This window comes from Rutidosis leptorrhynchoides, chromosome 11 (genome assembly GCF_046630445.1).
Source record: "Rutidosis leptorrhynchoides isolate AG116_Rl617_1_P2 chromosome 11, CSIRO_AGI_Rlap_v1, whole genome shotgun sequence".
Classification (NCBI taxonomy): domain Eukaryota; kingdom Viridiplantae; phylum Streptophyta; class Magnoliopsida; order Asterales; family Asteraceae; genus Rutidosis; species Rutidosis leptorrhynchoides.
In genome coordinates this window covers 156,040,320-156,060,390 of record NC_092343.1, presented here as the reverse complement: position 1 = coordinate 156,060,390, position 20,071 = coordinate 156,040,320, and positions in this window count along the sequence as shown.

Genomic DNA, 20,071 nt, shown 5'->3' with positions numbered 1-20,071 from the left:
AATCCTTAGTGCACAATGTACTTAGGCGACAGTGTCGACCATATATCTTTAGGCGGTATAACCGACCATGTATTACTTAGGCGGCAGAGCCGACCATATAATAAGAACAACAAAAGTGCACTAAGAACTTAAACACAAACTAAGGCTTGATCGGGAAACTTAACAAAAACACTTATATTAAATTACAATTACAATATTACTTACAAGCTTTATCTTCTCTACTTTCGCTAACTCACACTCTTCTTCTCTTCTTCACAACTCACTATTTTCTCACTTCTTCATAACTCTCACACCTTCACACTCTACAAATGAAATCCTCACCCTTATTTATATTACTCCATGGAAGTTTCTAGAAACTAGATATTTCCATGGATATATATAAATATCTAGATATTTTTATACATATAAATATCTAGATATTTCTTACACACATAAATATCTAGATTTTTCTTTACATTTTAATATCTAGATATTTTTCATATACATATTAATATCTAGATATTTTACCCATATACATATACTAATTCCATATTATTCTAAATTTGCATTGTATTTTAACACTCCCCCTCAATGCAAATTTTCTTCCAACGATGTCTTGCAGACCATTCCAAGTGCTTCTCTGAATTTTGTAAACTTCGGTTTACTTAGGCTCTTGGTGAATATATCTGCAACCTGTTCATCTGTCTTTGTTGGCATCATCTTGATCTCTCCTTCAAGGACCTTCTCGCGAACATAGTGATAGTGCACTTCTATATGTTTTGTTCTCGCATGAAAGACTGGATTTTCTGCTAGACGAATAGCTGATAGGTTATCGCAGAAAAGCTTTACTTGATAATCTGTTGATTGATGAAGATCTTCCATTAGTTGCTTTAACCACATAATTTCTTGTGTTGCTGATGCCGCCGATCGATATTCTGCTTCAGTGCTTGACAAGGATACTGTTGGTTGTCTCTTGCTGCACCATGATATTATTCCCGATCCAAGAGTAAACATGTATCCAGTTGTTGACCGTCGTGTATCATAGTCTCCAGCGTAATCGGCGTCACAATATCCAGTCACGTGACATTCTTTTATTTTCTTGTATAAAATACCAAAGTTAATAGTGCCTTTAACATACCTTAAGATGCGTCGTACAGCATCAAGGTGAGGCTTCTTCGGATTGCTCATGTATCGACTTACCACTCCAACTGCATAAGATATGTCTGGCCGGCTTAGTGTGAGATAAATAAGACTTCCGACCATCTTTCGATACATGGTAACATCTTGAAGACTTTTTCCTTCATCTGCTCGTAGTTTTGTATTCGGATCCATCGGAGTTGAGATAGGTTTGCAATTAAGCATTCTGTACTTTTGTAAAAGATCTCGCGCATATTTCTGTTGTCCCAGAAATAATCCTTCTCTTTTCTGCTCTATTTCGAGTCCAAGAAAATGTTTGAGTTCTCCAAGCTCCTTCATATGAAATCTGATAGATAGATTCTCTCTTGTTCTTTGGATATCCTCATAGTGATCTCCCGTGATGATTAAGTCATCCACATATACTAGCACTATGGCTAGTTTTCCTTGATCTTGTTTCACAAATAAACTAGAATCTTAAGGAGAAACTGTGAAACCACTTTGTACTAAGAACTCGCCAATCTTCTCGTACCAAGCTCTTGGAGCCTGCTTCAAGCCGTATAGTGCTTTCTTTAATTTGCAGACATGGTCAGGATGGAACTTGTTCTCAAAGCCTCTTGGTTGCTCCATATAAATTTCTTTGTCAAGTTCTCCATGTAAGAAAGCGTTCTTGACATCCATCTGCCACAGCTTCCAAGATTTGCTAGCGGCTAAAGCTAGTAGAGCTCGAATTGTTGTGATCTTCGCCACTGGACTAAACGTTTCTTCATAATCCAGCCCATATTGTTGAGAAAAACCTCTAGCAACAAGTCGAGCTTTATACCTTTCAATGGAGCCATCTGATCGAGTCTTCACCTTGTAAACCCATTTACAAGATATTGGTTTTACATCTTTTGGCTTTGGAACTAAACTCCATGTCTGGTTTTCTTTTAGTGCATTAATTTCTTCTTCCATCGCTTTCTGCCATTCTTGACTTTGTGCTGCTTCTTCATAAGTGGAAGGCTCAATAGGTATTGATTCATCCATATGAGCAGCATTGGCATACCTCGGATTAGGTTTCCTCGACCTTGTTGATCTCCGTAATTCTTGCACATGCTCCTCGGCATCCATTTGGCTTGGACGAACCTCTTCGGATGTAGATTGATGTACCCCAGTTTTCCATGGACTCGTTTCCTTAGAGTACGATCCATCTCCTTCTTTAATTGGATCCGATATGTGCTCTTTATGTTCTTCTTTTTCTTCTGGACCTTCTTCTAATGCATGAGATTCTGGAAGCTCTATCTTTTGAGGTGACCACCATGAAGACGCTTCATCAAATACCACATTTCTTGAAGTATGACACTTTCCGGTATTTGGATCACAACATCTCCATCCTTTTCTTGATTCATCATAACCGACAAAAATGCACCGAATTGCCTTCTTATCAAATTTGCTTCGTAGATGATCTGGTACGAAGACGTAACATACACATCCAAAAACTTTGAGATGGTTGACGGTTGGCTTGATCTTCCATAATTTTTCATAAGGTGAAATATACCCCAACTTTGTTTGTGGGAGTCTGTTAATCACGTACGATGCCGTCCTCATACATTCGGCCCAAAATCTGCCTGGTACATTCTTACCATGAAGCATACTTCGACAAGTTTCGGCAAGGTGACGATTCTTGCGTTCAGCCACTCCATTCTGTTGTGGAGTATTAGGGCAAGTTAATTGCCTTCTGATCTTGTGCTTCTTAAGATAGATATTGAACTCGGTTGATAAATATTCTCCTCCATTATCTGTGCGTAAGCATCGAATCTTAGTATTGAGCTCACTTTCAACCTTGTTCTTGAACTCTTTAAACTTCAGAAAAGTCTCTGACTTCTCCTTCATGAAGTAAACCCACACATATCTTGAGAAGTCATCAATGAATGTCACCATATATTTCATACCTCCAAGTGATGTTTGTTTCACTGGTCCGAAGACATCTGAGTGTATTAGCTCTAGTGGTGTCTTGGACTGATGCGCTGACTTCTTGAATGGCAATTGGTGAGCTTTGCCAAATTGACATCCAGCACATATTGTATCTGTTCGGATATCAATTTGAGGAAGCCCATTTACTATGCGTTTCACCATCATCTCCTTTAACTTATTGTATCCCACATGCCCAAGACGTTCATGCCACAGATCAGCCGTCTCATTCTTTCGAGTCTTATCCACATAAGCTGTTTCAGCAGATAATACATAGACCGATTCTATTCTTCTTCCATGCATAACTGGATTGCCAACCACCTTCACTCTCTTAAATACGGACACATCTTCTGGTCCAAAGAGCACATAGTTCCCTTCTGCTGTCAATTGTGGTACTGACAGTAAATTCTTCTTTAGGCCAGGGACAAGATACACCTTCTCGAGTTGGAGCTTATGAGAGTCGCCTTCATTTGGAATTATTGTCTTTCCAATGTGAGAAATAGACAACCTTGAATTATCGGCTGTCAACACGACTCTCTTTCCTTTGTAATCCTCCATTTCTTGCAGCTTCGTCTCATCATTGGTCATATGATTTGAGCACCCAGAATCAATGATCCAATCATCTTTGTAGTTTATTTTTGACTTTAAGGTTGCTGCAAGAGCTTGATCATCCATGTCAGCTTCAACGGAGAGTCCTGCTTCTGCATCCCATGTTTCCTCATTAATGGTTGCTTCGAATGTGACCTCTTTCTTCTCATCTCTTGCGGCGGCCACATTTCCTTCGAAAGTTCGCCTTCTGGGGAATCTACATTCTCGAGCAAAATGACCCTTCTTGCCACAATTGAAGCATTCACCATTCTTTCTCTTATCATTTTCCCCATATTGTTGGCGATGATCTCTTCTTCCTTGTTGAGCTCCCCCTGAAGCGTTGCCTTTTGATTTTGGGTGACCCTTCCACCCATATGTCTTACTTTCTTTCATCGCCTCTTGTCTTCGAGATGTTGCTTTCTTTTTATTGGTGAAGAGTGCATCTTCTCCGTCTTTTATGGTTACTTCATTCATCTGCTTGGCTAATGCCTCTTGATTAGCCAACAAATTCTCCAGCTCTATTAATGATGGTTGAGTAGGCCATCCTCTCACAGCGGCTATAAATCCATTATACTCGGACCTTAAGCCATGGATGATAATTCTCTTCATCCTTGCATCACTCACTTTCTCTTCAGGAGCAAGTTGAGATATCTCACGGCAAATTGATTTCACCTTGGTGAAATACTGAGAAATAGACAGACTTCCTTTTGAGATACCCGCGAGCTCATTTTCCAAGAGCTGGAGGCGTGCTTCATTCTTCTTTGAAAATAATTTTTCAAAACTTTCCCAAGCTGCCTTTGGTGTTTTCTCGTCACGGATGTGCTCCAATAGATCCTCCTCGATTATAGTCTTCAATATAAATAATGCCTTCCCGGCCTTGATGTTCCATTTTCTCAAGGCTTCAGCATTTTCTTTCGGTGGAGGCGTTGTGTCACTGCCAGCAACTATTTTCCATAAATCCTGTCCTTGTAGGTAGGATTCTATACAAGTTCGCCAATAACCATAGTTGTGGTTATTGAGACTTTTGATTCCACTGCTCGTACTTGCAAGATCTGCCATTATGACGTCCAACGTCCTATAAGCTTGGTCCCAGACCGATGAGCTTTCACAGTTCCTAACTGTGCTCCGACAGAATCTCCCTTAGAGCCTTGGTGAAAACAAGTCGATGTAAACGTCCAACGTTTACCGATGAGTACCTCCACTAGCAATGGTCCCGAACGACCCGCTCTGATACCAATTGTTGGAAGCTTCGACGAGCCCAACACACCACTATAGAGGATCTAGACTATACTAGACTCACTACACTAACACTTTGACATTGGTTAGCCTTTAATTTATAAATCCTTAGTGCACAATGTACTTAGGCGACAGTGTCGACCATATATCTTTAGGCGGTATAACCGACCATGTATTACTTAGGCGGCAGAGCCGACCATATAATAAGAACAACAAAAGTGCACTAAGAACTTAAACACAAACTAAGGCTTGATCGGGAAACTTAACAAAAACACTTATATTAAATTACAATTACAATATTACTTACAAGCTTTATCTTCTCTACTTTCGCTAACTCACACTCTTCTTCTCTTCTTCACAACTCACTCTTTTCTCACTTCTTCATAACTCTCACACCTTCACACTCTACAAATGAAATCCTCACCCTTATTTATACTACTCCATGGAAGTTTCTAGAAACTAGATATTTCCATGGATATATATAAATATCTAGATATTTTTATACATATAAATATCTAGATATTTCTTACACACATAAATATCTAGATTTTTCTTTACATTTTAATATCTAGATATTTTTCATATACATATTAATATCTAGATATTTTACCCATATACATATACTAATTCCATATTATTCTAAATTTGCATTGTATTTTAACACGTTGTGGAAGGTATTTGATACGTTTGATTATAATTAGTTGATGTTTTTAATTAGTTGATGTTTTTATTGTCAAGAAACGAGCAAAAACGGGGAAACGATTTACGTTCATACGTTATATGTGTGTTAAACATGCACTAGAGATGAAAAGTCGTTTGTCAGATGTGTGGATGAGCAATTATCACCTATTTGTTGAGGCTTCTAAATTTGATAAGATGAGCAGTCCAAAACAAACCACTGTTAAACCTTCACCATGTAGTGACCCGAACTTTTCCATGTTTATATATATTAATTGAGATTGATATTTACATGATTAAATGTTTCCAACATGTTAAGCAATCAAACTTGTTAAGACTTGATTAATTGAAATAGGTTTGATATAAACAATTGACCACCCAAGTTGACCGGTGATTCACGAACGTTAAAACTTGTAAAAACTATATGATGACATATATATGGTTATATATATAGTTAACATGATATTATGATAAGTAAACATATCATTAATTATATTAACAATGAACTACATATGTAAAAACAAGACTACTAACTTAATGATTTTGAAACGAGACATATATGTAACGATTATCGTTGTAACGACATTTAATGTATATATATCATATTAAGAGATATTCATACATGATAATATCATGATAATATAATAATTTAAAATATCATTTGATATTATAAACATTGGGTTAACAACATTTAACAAGATCGTTAACCTAAAGGTTTCAAAACAACACTTACATGTAACGACTAACGATGACTTAACGACTCAGTTAAAATGTATATACATGTAGTGTTTTAATATGTATTTATACACTTTTGAAAGACTTCAATACACTTATCAAAATACTTCTACTTAACAAAAATGCTTACAATTACATCCTCGTTCAGTTTCATCAACAATTCTACTCGTATGCACCCGTATTCGTACTCGTACAATACACAGCTTTTAGATGTATGTACTATTGGTATATACACTCCAATGATCAGCTCTTAGCAGCCCATGTGAGTCACCTAACACATGTGAGAACCATCATTTGGCAACTAGCATGAAATATCTCATAAAATTACAAAAATATGAGTAATCATTCATGACTTATTTACATGAAAACAAAATTACATATCCTTTATATCTAATCCATACACCAACGACCAAAAACACCTACAAACACTTTCATTCTTCAATTTTCTTCATCTAATTGATCTCTCTCAAGTTCTATCTTCAAGTTCTAAGTGTTCTTCATATATTTTACAAGTTCTAGTTACATAAAATCAAGAATACTTTCAAGTTTGCTAGCTCACTTCCAATCTTGTAAGGTGATCATCCAACCTCAAGAAATCTTTGTTTCTTACAGTAGGTTATCATTCTAATACAAGGTAATAATCATATTCAAACTTTGGTTCAATTTCTATAACTATAACAATCTTATTTCAAGTGATGATCTTACTTGAACTTGTTTTCGTGTCATGATTCTGCTTCAAGAACTTCGAGCCATCCAAGGATCCATTGAAGCTAGATCCATTTTTCTCTTTTCCAGTAGGTTTATCCAAGGAACTTAAGGTAGTAATGATGTTCATAACATCATTCGATTCATACATATAAAGCTATCTTATTCGAAGGTTTAAACTTGTAATCACTAGAACATAGTTTAGTTAATTCTAAACTTGTTCGCAAACAAAAGTTAATCCTTCTAACTTGACTTTTAAAATCAACTAAACACATGTTCTATATCTATATTATATGCTAACTTAATGATTTAAAACCTGGAAACACGAAAAACACCGTAAAACCGGATTTACGCCGTCGTAGTAACACCGCGGGCTGTTTTGGGTTAGTTAATTAAAAACTATGATAAACTTTGATTTTAAAGTTGTTATTCTGAGAAAATGATTTTTATTATGAACATGAAACTATATCCAAAAATTATGATTAAACTCAAAGTGGAAGTATGTTTTCTAAAATGGTCATCTAGACGTCGTTCTTTCGACTGAAATGACTACCTTTACAAAAACGACTTGTAACTTATTTTTCCGACTATAAACCTATACTTTTCTGTTTAGATTCATAAAATAGAGTTCAATATGAAACCATAGCAATTTGATTCACTCAAAACGGATTTAAAATGAAGAAGTTATGGGTAAAACAAGATTGGATAATTTTTCTCATTTTAGCTACGTGAAAATTGGTAACAAATCTATTCCAACCATAACTTAATCAACTTGTATTGTATATTATGTAATCTTGAGATACCATAGACACGTATACAATGTTTCGACCTATCATGTCGACACATCTATATATATTTCGGAACAACCATAGACACTCTATATGTGAATGTTGGAGTTAGCTATACAGGGTTGAGGTTGATTCCAAAATATATATAGTTTGAGTTGTGATCAATACTGAGATACGTATACACTGGGTCGTGGATTGATTCAAGATAATATTTATCGATTTATTTCTGTACATCTAACTGTGGACAACTAGTTGTAGGTTACTAACGAGGACAGCTGACTTAATAAACTTAAAACATCAAAATATATTAAAAGTGTTGTAAATATATTTTGAACATACTTTGATATATATGTATATATTGTTATAGGTTCGTGAATCAACCAGTGGCCAAGTCTTACTTCCCGACGAAGTAAAAATCTGTGAAAGTGAGTTATAGTCCCACTTTTAAAATCTAATATTTTTGGGATGAGAATACATGCAGGTTTTATAAATGATTTACAAAATAGACACAAGTACGTGAAACTACATTCTATGGTTGAATTATCGAAATCGAATATGCCCCTTTTTATTAAGTCTGGTAATCTAAGAATTAGGGAACAGACACCCTAATTGACGCGAATCCTAAAGATAGATCTATTGGGCCTAACAAACCCCATCCAAAGTACCGGATGCTTTAGTACTTCGAAATTTATATCATATCCGAAGGGTGTCCCGGAATGATGGGGATATTCTTATATATGCATCTTGTTATTGTCGGTTACCAGGTGTTCACCATATGAATGATTTTTATCTCTATGTATGGGATGTGTATTGAAATATGAAATCTTGTGGTCTATTGTTACGATTTGATATATATAGGTTAAACCTATAACTCACCAACATTTTTGTTGACGTTTTAAGCATGTTTATTCTCAGGTGATTATTAAGAGCTTCCGCTGTCGCATACTTAATTAAGGACAAGATTTGGAGTCCATGCTTGTATGATATTGTGTAACAACTGCATTCAAGAAACTTATTTTGTTGTAACATATTTGTATTGTAAACCATTATGTAATGGTCGTGTGTAAACAGGATATTTTAGATTATCATTATTTGATAATCTACGTAAAGCTTTTTAAACCTTTATTGATGAAATAAAGGTTATGGTTTGTTTAAAAATGAATGCAGTCTTTGAAAAACGTCTCATATAGAGGTCAAAACCTCGCAACGAAATCAATTAATATGGAACGTTTTTAATCAATAAGAACGGGACATTTCAGTTGGTATCCGAGCGTTGGTCTTAGAGAACCAGAAAATTTGCATTAGTGTGTCTTATCGAGTTTGTTAGGATGCATTAGTGATTCTGGACTTCGACCGTGTTTTCTTTAAAAATGATTGCTTAACATTTTTGTTGGAAACTATATATTTTTAACATATGAATATTATGTGATATATTAATCTCTTAACGTGTTTGATATTATGTGATAGATGTCTACCTCTAGAACAAGTCCCATTGACTCACCTAATAATAATGAAGAGTCAAATGAAAATTGGAATGATTCGTGGACTGATTCACAAGTTCCCGAAGAGGAACCGGAAGAAGAGTCCGAACCGGAAGAAGAATCGGAACCGGACGAAGAATCGGAACCGGAAGAAGAATCGGAACCGGTGGGGGAAATAATAAAACGGTTAAGTAAAAGAGAATCCTCAACCAACCGACCAAGGTTAATTATGGTCAATGGTGTTTCCGCCAAGGAAGCAAAATATTGGGAGGATTACCAATTCTCCGATGAATCGGATTCCGACGAGAATTCCGATGATGTTATAGAAATTACCCCAACTGAATTTAAAAAGGCAAAAGAAAATAATAAGGGAAAGGGCATAAAAATAGAGAAATCTAATTCCAACCCCGATGAACTTTATATGTATCGTCAACCCCCGAAGTTCTTAAGTTGTAACAATGACCCGGGAACCTCTAAACCACCAGGTTTTTCTAAACCAATGTGGACAACGACGGCTCGTATTAGGGGAACATCATATATCCCTAGAAACTTGGCAAAACGAACCAAAACCGAAGAAGAAGAAACGAGCGAGTCGGAATAAGATAGTTGTATTCGTGTGGTGTAATATATGTAATATAGTGTTCTTATGCTTTATGATATATGTAAAAATTGCTTGTATTAATAAGTATTTTTTTATGAATCTAACTCTTGTCTATTTTACAGTTTAAAAACACAAAATGGATAGACAACCCAATATTTTAAGAGACCTACCTGGAGACATGATTGATGAAATCTTGTCTAGAGTCGGCCAGAATTCCTCGGCACAACTATTTAAGGCGAGATCAGTTTGTAAGACATTCGAAGAACGTTCCAAGAATGTCTTGGTTTATAAGAGACTTTCGTTTGAAAGATGGGGGATATCACATTGGGAAACCCATAAGTTACGATGTGTTTACTTTGACGCATATATTGCGGGGAACCCAAATGCTATTTTACGCAACGGGTTAAGAAATTATTTTGACTCAATATATCCGAATATTGGACTTCGTGATTTAGAAAAAGCGGCTAACATGCAACATAAAGAAGCATGTTATGCTTACGGATTAGTAATGTTCGCTTCTCACCAAAGTGAGAACAAGAACATCGGGCTACAACTATTAAACAAAACGTTTCCACAAGTGACGGAGTCGGTAATTGGGGTAAGAAATGAGGTTTTTAGATTATTACGGGACTGTTGGACATTACGTAACCCTCGTCCCTTTGACGACGTTACAACACGCTGTCTTATCAACGGCCATAATGGTTATGTTGCACAAGACCAAGGATGGGAAGTAGTCCTAGTAAAACCAGAATGCATGACTTGTTTCTGGACGTATGAATTACGTGTCTTTATTGCCTTTGCTGAACGACTTGTGTACTAGCTAGAATTATCTTCACAACTATCTTGTATCAAAGTTATTGTGTGCTATATTTCATGCTTTATGTAAAATAAGCGGTATTGTAAGTTTGTAAAATATTGTATAAAAGTTTGAACGCGAAATATTATTATAATCAGTTTTTCATATAGAATTGTAGTAGTTGAATTGTATATTAGCTACTAAGTATGAACTTAACGGGTAGGTACTACCCGAATTTAAACTTATAAAACGCTAATATGAAGAAAAAGCTTTTATAAATGAGTTCATATTATGCTACGAAATACTATTAACTACTCTTAATATTCTGTATGATTAACTTGTTCCATTTGACTATTTTGAAGGAAATGGCACCGACTACTCGACACACAGTGAATATGAATGAAGAGGAATTCCGTACTTTTCTAGCTTCAAACATAGCCGCAGTACAGGCTGCGCTACATACCAACAATAACCTTGGATCTAGCAGTACAGGAAATCGTGTAGGATGCACCTACAAAGAATTCACTGCCTGCAAACCTTTGGAATTTGATGGAACCGAAGGACCGATCGGATTGAAACGGTGGACCGAGAAGGTCGAATCGGTGTTTGCCATAAGTAAGTGTACTGAAGAGGACAAAGTGAAGTATGCTACGCATACCTTCACAGGTTCTGCGTTAACATGGTGGAATACCTATCTAGAGCAAGTGGGACAAGACGATGCGTACGCACTACCGTGGTCAGCATTCAAGCACTTGATGAACGAGAAGTACCGTCCCAGAACCGAGGTCAATAAGCTCAAGACAGAACTTAGAGGGTTACGAACCCAAGGATTTGATATTACCACGTACGAAAGACGATTCACAGAATTGTGCCTATTGTGTCCGGGAGCATTCGAAGATGAGGAAGAGAAGATCGACGCGTTTGTAAAAGGATTACCGGAAAGAATCCAAGAAGATATAAGTTCACACGAGCCCGCCTCCATACAACAGGCATGTAGAATGGCTCACAAACTCGTGAACCAAATTGAAGAAAGAATTAAAGAACAGACTGCTGAAGAGGCCAATGTGAAGCAAGTCAAAAGAAAGTGGGAGGAAAACGGTGATAAGAATCACCAATACAACAACAACAGCAATTACAACAATAATCGCAACAATTATCCCAACAATCGCAACATCAATCGCAACTACAACAAACGGCCCAACAACAACAACAACAACAACAGCAACTACAACAATCATCCCAACAACAATAATAACCGCAACAACAACAACAATCAGAAGCAGCTATGCCAAAGGTGTGAAAAGAATCACTCGGGGTTCTGCACCAAATTTTGCAACAAGTGTAAAAGAAATGGTCATAGCGCGGCGAAGTGTGAGGTCTACGGACCAGGGGTTAATAGAACGAAAGGAACAAATGGTGTCGGAACGAGTAATGGCGGAGCAAGTAGTGTCGGAGCAAGCTATGCCAATGTAGTTTGTTATAAATGTGGAAAACCGGGCCACATTATTAGAAATTGCCCGAACCAAGAGAACACGAATGGACAAGGCCGCGGAAGAGTTTTCAATATTAATGTGGCAGAGGCACAGGAAGACCCGGAGCTTGTTACGGGTACGTTTCTTATTGACAATAAATCTGCTTACGTTTTATTTGATTCGGGTGCGGATAGAAGCTATATGAGTAGAGATTTTTGTGCTAAATTAAGTTGCCCATTGACGCCTTTGGATAGTAAATTTTTACTCGAATTAGCAAATGGTAAATTAATTTCAGCAGATAATATATGTCGGAATCGAGAAATTAAACTGGTTAGCGAAACATTTAAGATTGATTTAATACCAGTAGAGTTAGGGAGTTTTGATGTGATAATCGGTATGGACTGGTTGAAAGAAGTAAAAGCAGAGATCGTTTGTTACAAAAATGCAATTCGCATTATACGAGAAAAAGGAAAACCCTTAATGGTGTACGGAGAAAAGGGCAACACGAAGCTACATCTTATTAGTAATTTGAAGGCACAAAAACTAATAAGAAAAGGTTGCTATGCTGTTCTAGCACACGTCGAGAAAGTACAAACTGAAGAAAAGAGCATCAATGATGTTCCCATTGCAAAAGAATTTCCCGATGTATTTCCGAAAGAATTACCGGGATTACCCCCACATCGATCCGTTGAATTTCAAATAGATCTTGTACCAGGAGCTGCACCAATAGCTCGTGCTCCTTACAGACTCGCACCCAGCGAGATGAAAGAACTGCAAAGCCAATTACAAGAACTTTTAGAGCGTGGTTTCATTCGACCAAGCACATCACCGTGGGGAGCTCCTGTTTTGTTTGTCAAGAAGAAAGATGGTACATTCAGGTTGTGTATCGACTACCGAGAGTTGAACAAACTTACCATCAAGAACCGCTACCCACTACCGAGAATTGACGACTTATTTGATCAACTACAAGGCTCGTCTGTTTATTCAAAGATTGACTTACGTTCCGGGTATCATCAAATGCGGGTGAAAGAAGATGATATTCCAAAGACTGCTTTCAGAACACGTTATGGTCATTACGAGTTTATGGTCATGCCGTTTGGTTTAACTAATGCACCAGCTGTGTTCATGGACCTTATGAACCGAGTGTGTGGACCATACCTTGACAAGTTTGTCATTGTTTTCATTGATGATATACTTATTTACTCAAAGAATGACCAAGAACACGGTGAACATTTGAGAAAGGTGTTAGAAGTATTGAGGAAGGAAGAATTGTACGCTAAGTTTTCAAAGTGTGCATTTTGGTTGGAAGAAGTTCAATTCCTCGGTCACATAGTGAACAAAGAAGGTATTAAGGTGGATCCGGCAAAGATAGAAACTGTTGAAAAGTGGGAAACCCCGAAAACTCCGAAACACATACGCCAGTTTTTAGGACTAGCTGGTTACTACAGAAGGTTCATCCAAGACTTTTCCAGAATAGCAAAACCCTTGACTGCATTAACGCATAAAGGGAAGAAATTTGAATGGAATGATGAACAAGAGAAAGCGTTTCAGTTATTGAAGAAAAAGCTAACTACGGCACCTATATTGTCATTGCCTGAAGGGAATGATGATTTTGTGATTTATTGTGATGCATCAAAGCAAGGTCTCGGTTGTGTATTAATGCAACGAACGAAGGTGATTGCTTATGCGTCTAGACAATTGAAGATTCACGAACAAAATTATACGACGCATGATTTGGAATTAGGCGCGGTTGTTTTTGCATTAAAGACTTGGAGGCACTACTTATATGGGGTCAAAAGTATTATATATACCGACCACAAAAGTCTTCAACACATATTTAATCAGAAACAACTGAATATGAGGCAGCGTAGGTGGATTGAATTATTGAATGATTACGACTTTGAGATTCGTTACCACCCGGGGAAGGCAAATGTGGTAGCCGATGCCTTGAGCAGGAAGGACAGAGAACCCATTCGAGTAAAATCTATGAATATAATGATTCATAATAACATTACTACTCAAATAAAGGAGGCGCAACAAGGAGTTTTAAAAGAGGGAAATTTAAAGGATGAAATACCCAAAGGATCGGAGAAGCATCTTAATATTCGGGAAGACGGAACCCGGTATAGGGCTGAAAGGATTTGGGTACCAAAATTTGGAGATATGAGAGAAATGGTACTTAGAGAAGCTCATAAAACCAGATACTCAATACATCCTGGAACGGGAAAGATGTACAAGGATCTCAAGAAACATTTTTGGTGGCCGGGTATGAAAGCCGATGTTGCTAAATACGTAGGAGAATGTTTGACGTGTTCTAAGGTCAAAGCTGAGCATCAGAAACCATCAGGTCTACTTCAACAACCCGAAATCCCGGAATGGAAATGGGAAAACATTACCATGGATTTCATCACTAAATTGCCAAGGACTGCAAGTGGTTTTGATACTATTTGGGTAATAGTTGATCGTCTCACCAAATCAGCACACTTCCTGCCAATAAGAGAAGATGACAAGATGGAGAAGTTAGCACGACTGTATTTGAAGGAAGTCATCTCCAGACATGGAATACCAATCTCTATTATCTCTGATAGGGATGGTAGATTTATTTCAAGATTCTGGCAGACATTACAGCAAGCATTAGGAACTCGTCTAGACATGAGTACTGCCTATCATCCACAAACTGATGGGCAGAGTGAAAGGACGATACAAACGCTTGAAGACATGCTACGAGCATGTGTTATTGATTTCGGAAACAGTTGGGATCGACATCTACCGTTAGCAGAATTTTCCTACAACAACAGCTACCATTCAAGCATTGAGATGGCGCCGTTTGAAGCACTTTATGGTAGAAAGTGCAGGTCTCCGATTTGTTGGAGTGAAGTGGGGGATAGACAGATTACGGGTCCGGAGATTATACAAGAAACTACCGAGAAGATCATCCAAATTCAACAACGGTTGAAAACCGCCCAAAGTCGACAAAAGAGCTACGCTGACATTAAAAGAAAAGATATAGAATTTGAAATTGGAGAGATGGTCATGCTTAAAGTTGCACCTTGGAAAGGCGTTGTTCGATTTGGTAAACGAGGGAAATTAAATCCAAGGTATATTGGACCATTCAAGATTATTGATCGTGTCGGACCAGTAGCTTACCGACTTGAGTTACCTCAACAACTCGCGGCTGTACATAACACTTTCCACGTCTCGAATTTGAAGAAATGTTTTGCTAAAGAAGATCTCACTATTCCGTTAGATGAAATCCAAATCAACGAAAAACTTCAATTCATCGAAGAACCCGTCGAAATAATGGATCGTGAGGTTAAAAGACTTAAGCAAAACAAGATACCAATTGTTAAGGTTCGATGGAATGCTCGTAGAGGACCCGAGTTCACCTGGGAGCGTGAAGATCAGATGAAGAAGAAATACCCGCATCTATTTCCAGAAGATTCGTCAACACCTTCAACAGCTTAAAATTTCGGGACGAAATTTATTTAACGGGTAGGTACTGTAGTGACCCGAACTTTTCCATGTTTATATATATTAATTGAGATTGATATTTACATGATTAAATGTTTCCAACATGTTAAGCAATCAAACTTGTTAAGACTTGATTAATTGAAATAGGTTTCATATAAACAATTGACCACCCAAGTTGACCGGTGATTCACGAACGTTAAAACTTGTAAAAACTATATGATGACATATATATGGTTATATATATAGTTAACATGATATTATGATAAGTAAACATATCATTAATTATATTAACAATGAACTACATATGTAAAAACAAGACTACTAACTTAATGATTTTGAAACGAGACATATATGTAACGATTATCGTTGTAACGACATTTAATGTATATATATCATATTAAGAGATATTCATACATGATAATATCATGATAATATAATAATTTAAAATATCATTTGATATTATAAACATTGGGTTAACAACATTTAACAAGATCGTTAACCTAAAGGTTTCAAAACAACACTTACATGTAACGACTAACGATGACTTAACGACTCAGTTAAAATGTATATACATGTAGTGTTTTAATATGTATTTATACACTTTTGAAAGACTTCAATACACTTATCAAAATACTTCTACTTAACAAAAATGCTTACAATTACATCCTCGTTCAGTTTCATCAACAATTCTACTCGTATGCACCCGTATTCGTACTCGTACAATACACAGCTTTTAGATGTATGTACTATTGGTATATACACTCCAATGATCAGCTCTTAGCAGCCCATGTGAGTCACCTAACACATGTGAGAACCATCATTTGGCAACTAGCATGAAATATCTCATAAAATTACAAAAATATGAGTAATCATTCATGACTTATTTACATGAAAACAAAATTACATATCCTTTATATCTAATCCATACACCAACGACCAAAAACACCTACAAACACTTTCATTCTTCAATTTTCTTCATCTAATTGATCTCTCTCAAGTTCTATCTTCAAGTTCTAAGTGTTCTTCATATATTTTACAAGTTCTAGTTACATAAAATCAAGAATACTTTCAAGTTTGCTAGCTCACTTCCAATCTTGTAAGGTGATCATCCAACCTCAAGAAATCTTTGTTTCTTACAGTAGGTTATCATTCTAATACAAGGTAATAATCATATTCAAACTTTGGTTCAATTTCTATAACTATAACAATCTTATTTCAAGTGATGATCTTACTTGAACTTGTTTTCGTGTCATGATTCTGCTTCAAGAACTTCGAGCCATCCAAGGATCCATTGAAGCTAGATCCATTTTTCTCTTTTCCAGTAGGTTTATCCAAGGAACTTAAGGTAGTAATGATGTTCATAACATCATTCGATTCATACATATAAAGCTATCTTATTCGAAGGTTTAAACTTGTAATCACTAGAACATAGTTTAGTTAATTCTAAACTTGTTCGCAAACAAAAGTTAATCCTTCTAACTTGACTTTTAAAATCAACTAAACACATGTTCTATATCTATATTATATGCTAACTTAATGATTTAAAACCTGGAAACACGAAAAACACCGTAAAACCGGATTTACGCCGTCGTAGTAACACCGCGGGCTGTTTTGGGTTAGTTAATTAAAAACTATGATAAACTTTGATTTTAAAGTTGTTATTCTGAGAAAATGATTTTTATTATGAACATGAAACTATATCCAAAAATTATGATTAAACTCAAAGTGGAAGTATGTTTTCTAAAATGGTCATCTAGACGTCGTTCTTTCGACTGAAATGACTACCTTTACAAAAACGACTTGTAACTTATTTTTCCGACTATAAACCTATACTTTTCTGTTTAGATTCATAAAATAGAGTTCAATATGAAACCATAGCAATTTGATTCACTCAAAACGGATTTAAAATGAAGAAGTTATGGGTAAAACAAGATTGGATAATTTTTCTCATTTTAGCTACGTGAAAATTGGTAACAAATCTATTCCAACCATAACTTAATCAACTTGTATTGTATATTATGTAATCTTGAGATACCATAGACACGTATACAATGTTTCGACCTATCATGTCGACACATCTATATATATTTCGGAACAACCATAGACACTCTATATGTGAATGTTGGAGTTAGCTATACAGGGTTGAGGTTGATTCCAAAATATATATAGTTTGAGTTGTGATCAATACTGAGATACGTATACACTGGGTCGTGGATTGATTCAAGATAATATTTATCGATTTATTTCTGTACATCTAACTGTGGACAACTAGTTGTAGGTTACTAACGAGGACAGCTGACTTAATAAACTTAAAACATCAAAATATATTAAAAGTGTTGTAAATATATTTTGAACATACTTTGATATATATGTATATATTGTTATAGGTTCGTGAATCAACCAGTGGCCAAGTCTTACTTCCCGACGAAGTAAAAATCTGTGAAAGTGAGTTATAGTCCCACTTTTAAAATCTAATATTTTTGGGATGAGAATACATGCAGGTTTTATAAATGATTTACAAAATAGACACAAGTACGTGAAACTACATTCTATGGTTGAATTATCGAAATCGAATATGCCCCTTTTTATTAAGTCTGGTAATCTAAGAATTAGGGAACAGACACCCTAATTGACGCGAATCCTAAAGATAGATCTATTGGGCCTAACAAACCCCATCCAAAGTACCGGATGCTTTAGTACTTCGAAATTTATATCATATCCGAAGGGTGTCCCGGAATGATGGGGATATTCTTATATATGCATCTTGTTATTGTCGGTTACCAGGTGTTCACCATATGAATGATTTTTATCTCTATGTATGGGATGTGTATTGAAATATGAAATCTTGTGGTCTATTGTTACGATTTGATATATATAGGTTAAACCTATAACTCACCAACATTTTTGTTGACGTTTTAAGCATGTTTATTCTCAGGTGATTATTAAGAGCTTCCGCTGTCGCATACTTAATTAAGGACAAGATTTGGAGTCCATGCTTGTATGATATTGTGTAACAACTGCATTCAAGAAACTTATTTTGTTGTAACATATTTGTATTGTAAACCATTATGTAATGGTCGTGTGTAAACAGGATATTTTAGATTATCATTATTTGATAATCTACGTAAAGCTTTTTAAACCTTTATTGATGAAATAAAGGTTATGGTTTGTTTAAAAATGAATGCAGTCTTTGAAAAACGTCTCATATAGAGGTCAAAACCTCGCAACGAAATCAATTAATATGGAACGTTTTTAATCAATAAGAACGGGACATTTCACACCACCTAAGGTTCATGTGCCGAAAGTGGTGGAGACAGTGGCTGACAATTTATAGGGTGTTTCTTATGCTTCTAAACTTTCGGCATCTAATACATCATTGAAGATCCTTTTAGATGATGCAGATTTAGTCACCGTTAACAAGGAAGATCATGTTCTTATGGCCAAGGTTAAAGATATTAGTACCTTGTATACTGTGTATCGTGTTTGTTATCTGAAGGATTCACAGACTTCACGATCCAATACGTGGGTGGGTATTGGGTTTGGTTGAAGTTCTCTTCTGAATCAAGCTTGTTAGCTTTTAAAAGTAATGCTAACATTATGTCTATGTTCTCCTGAATTAAAGATGCATTTGATAATTTTATTGTGGACGAAACGATTGTGTGGGTCGAGATGTCGGGCTTACCTACATGTGCATGGGGTTCTAACGCTTTCAAGAAAGTGGCGTCAATTTTTGGGAAATTTCTGTTCTTTGAATCTAATAGTAGAATGCCACTGGCTTCGGGCCGTATATGCATAGCCACTCACGATATGAAACCTATCTTCGAATCTAATAGTAGAATGCCACTGGCTTCAGTGTCGATTTAAATGAAGATTCGAGCTCTAAAGTGGTTGATAAGAAGGATGGGGGGCTACCTAAAATGACAGTTATGTTGCAGGTGCTAGTAGAGTTACAAAAAGTATCCATGCTGATAACGATGGAACTCATTGTCACAAAAATAATTCGAGTGTTCTTTACCCCCCAGGTTACACTGATGTTTTTAATGGCAGGAACGAGAAGGCGATTTCGAGAGGCTCTTGCCACACTCCTTTTACTATTATTAATCATGACATTGCTTCATTTGGGTCTCTTGGTCAAGACTTAAGTGAAGACATTTTTGGTATTGGGGAGTTACTCGGGTATAACATCATGGGTTGTCACAAAACTTTGACACGGGATGGTGGTCACATGGTTTTAAATGAAGATTGTATCAATTAATAGTTGCGGGTCTAAAGATTTTTCCAAGATAAATTGGTTACGGGATTTATGTATATCTTTGAATGTACAGTTTTTTGGGATCCAGGAGACTAAGATGTCTCATTTAAAACTGTATCGTCTAAGGTCTATTTGGGGCAATTCAAACTTTGACTAAGCTATTCGTTTATCACAAAGTTTTTCGGGTGGTAACGTCTCTATATGG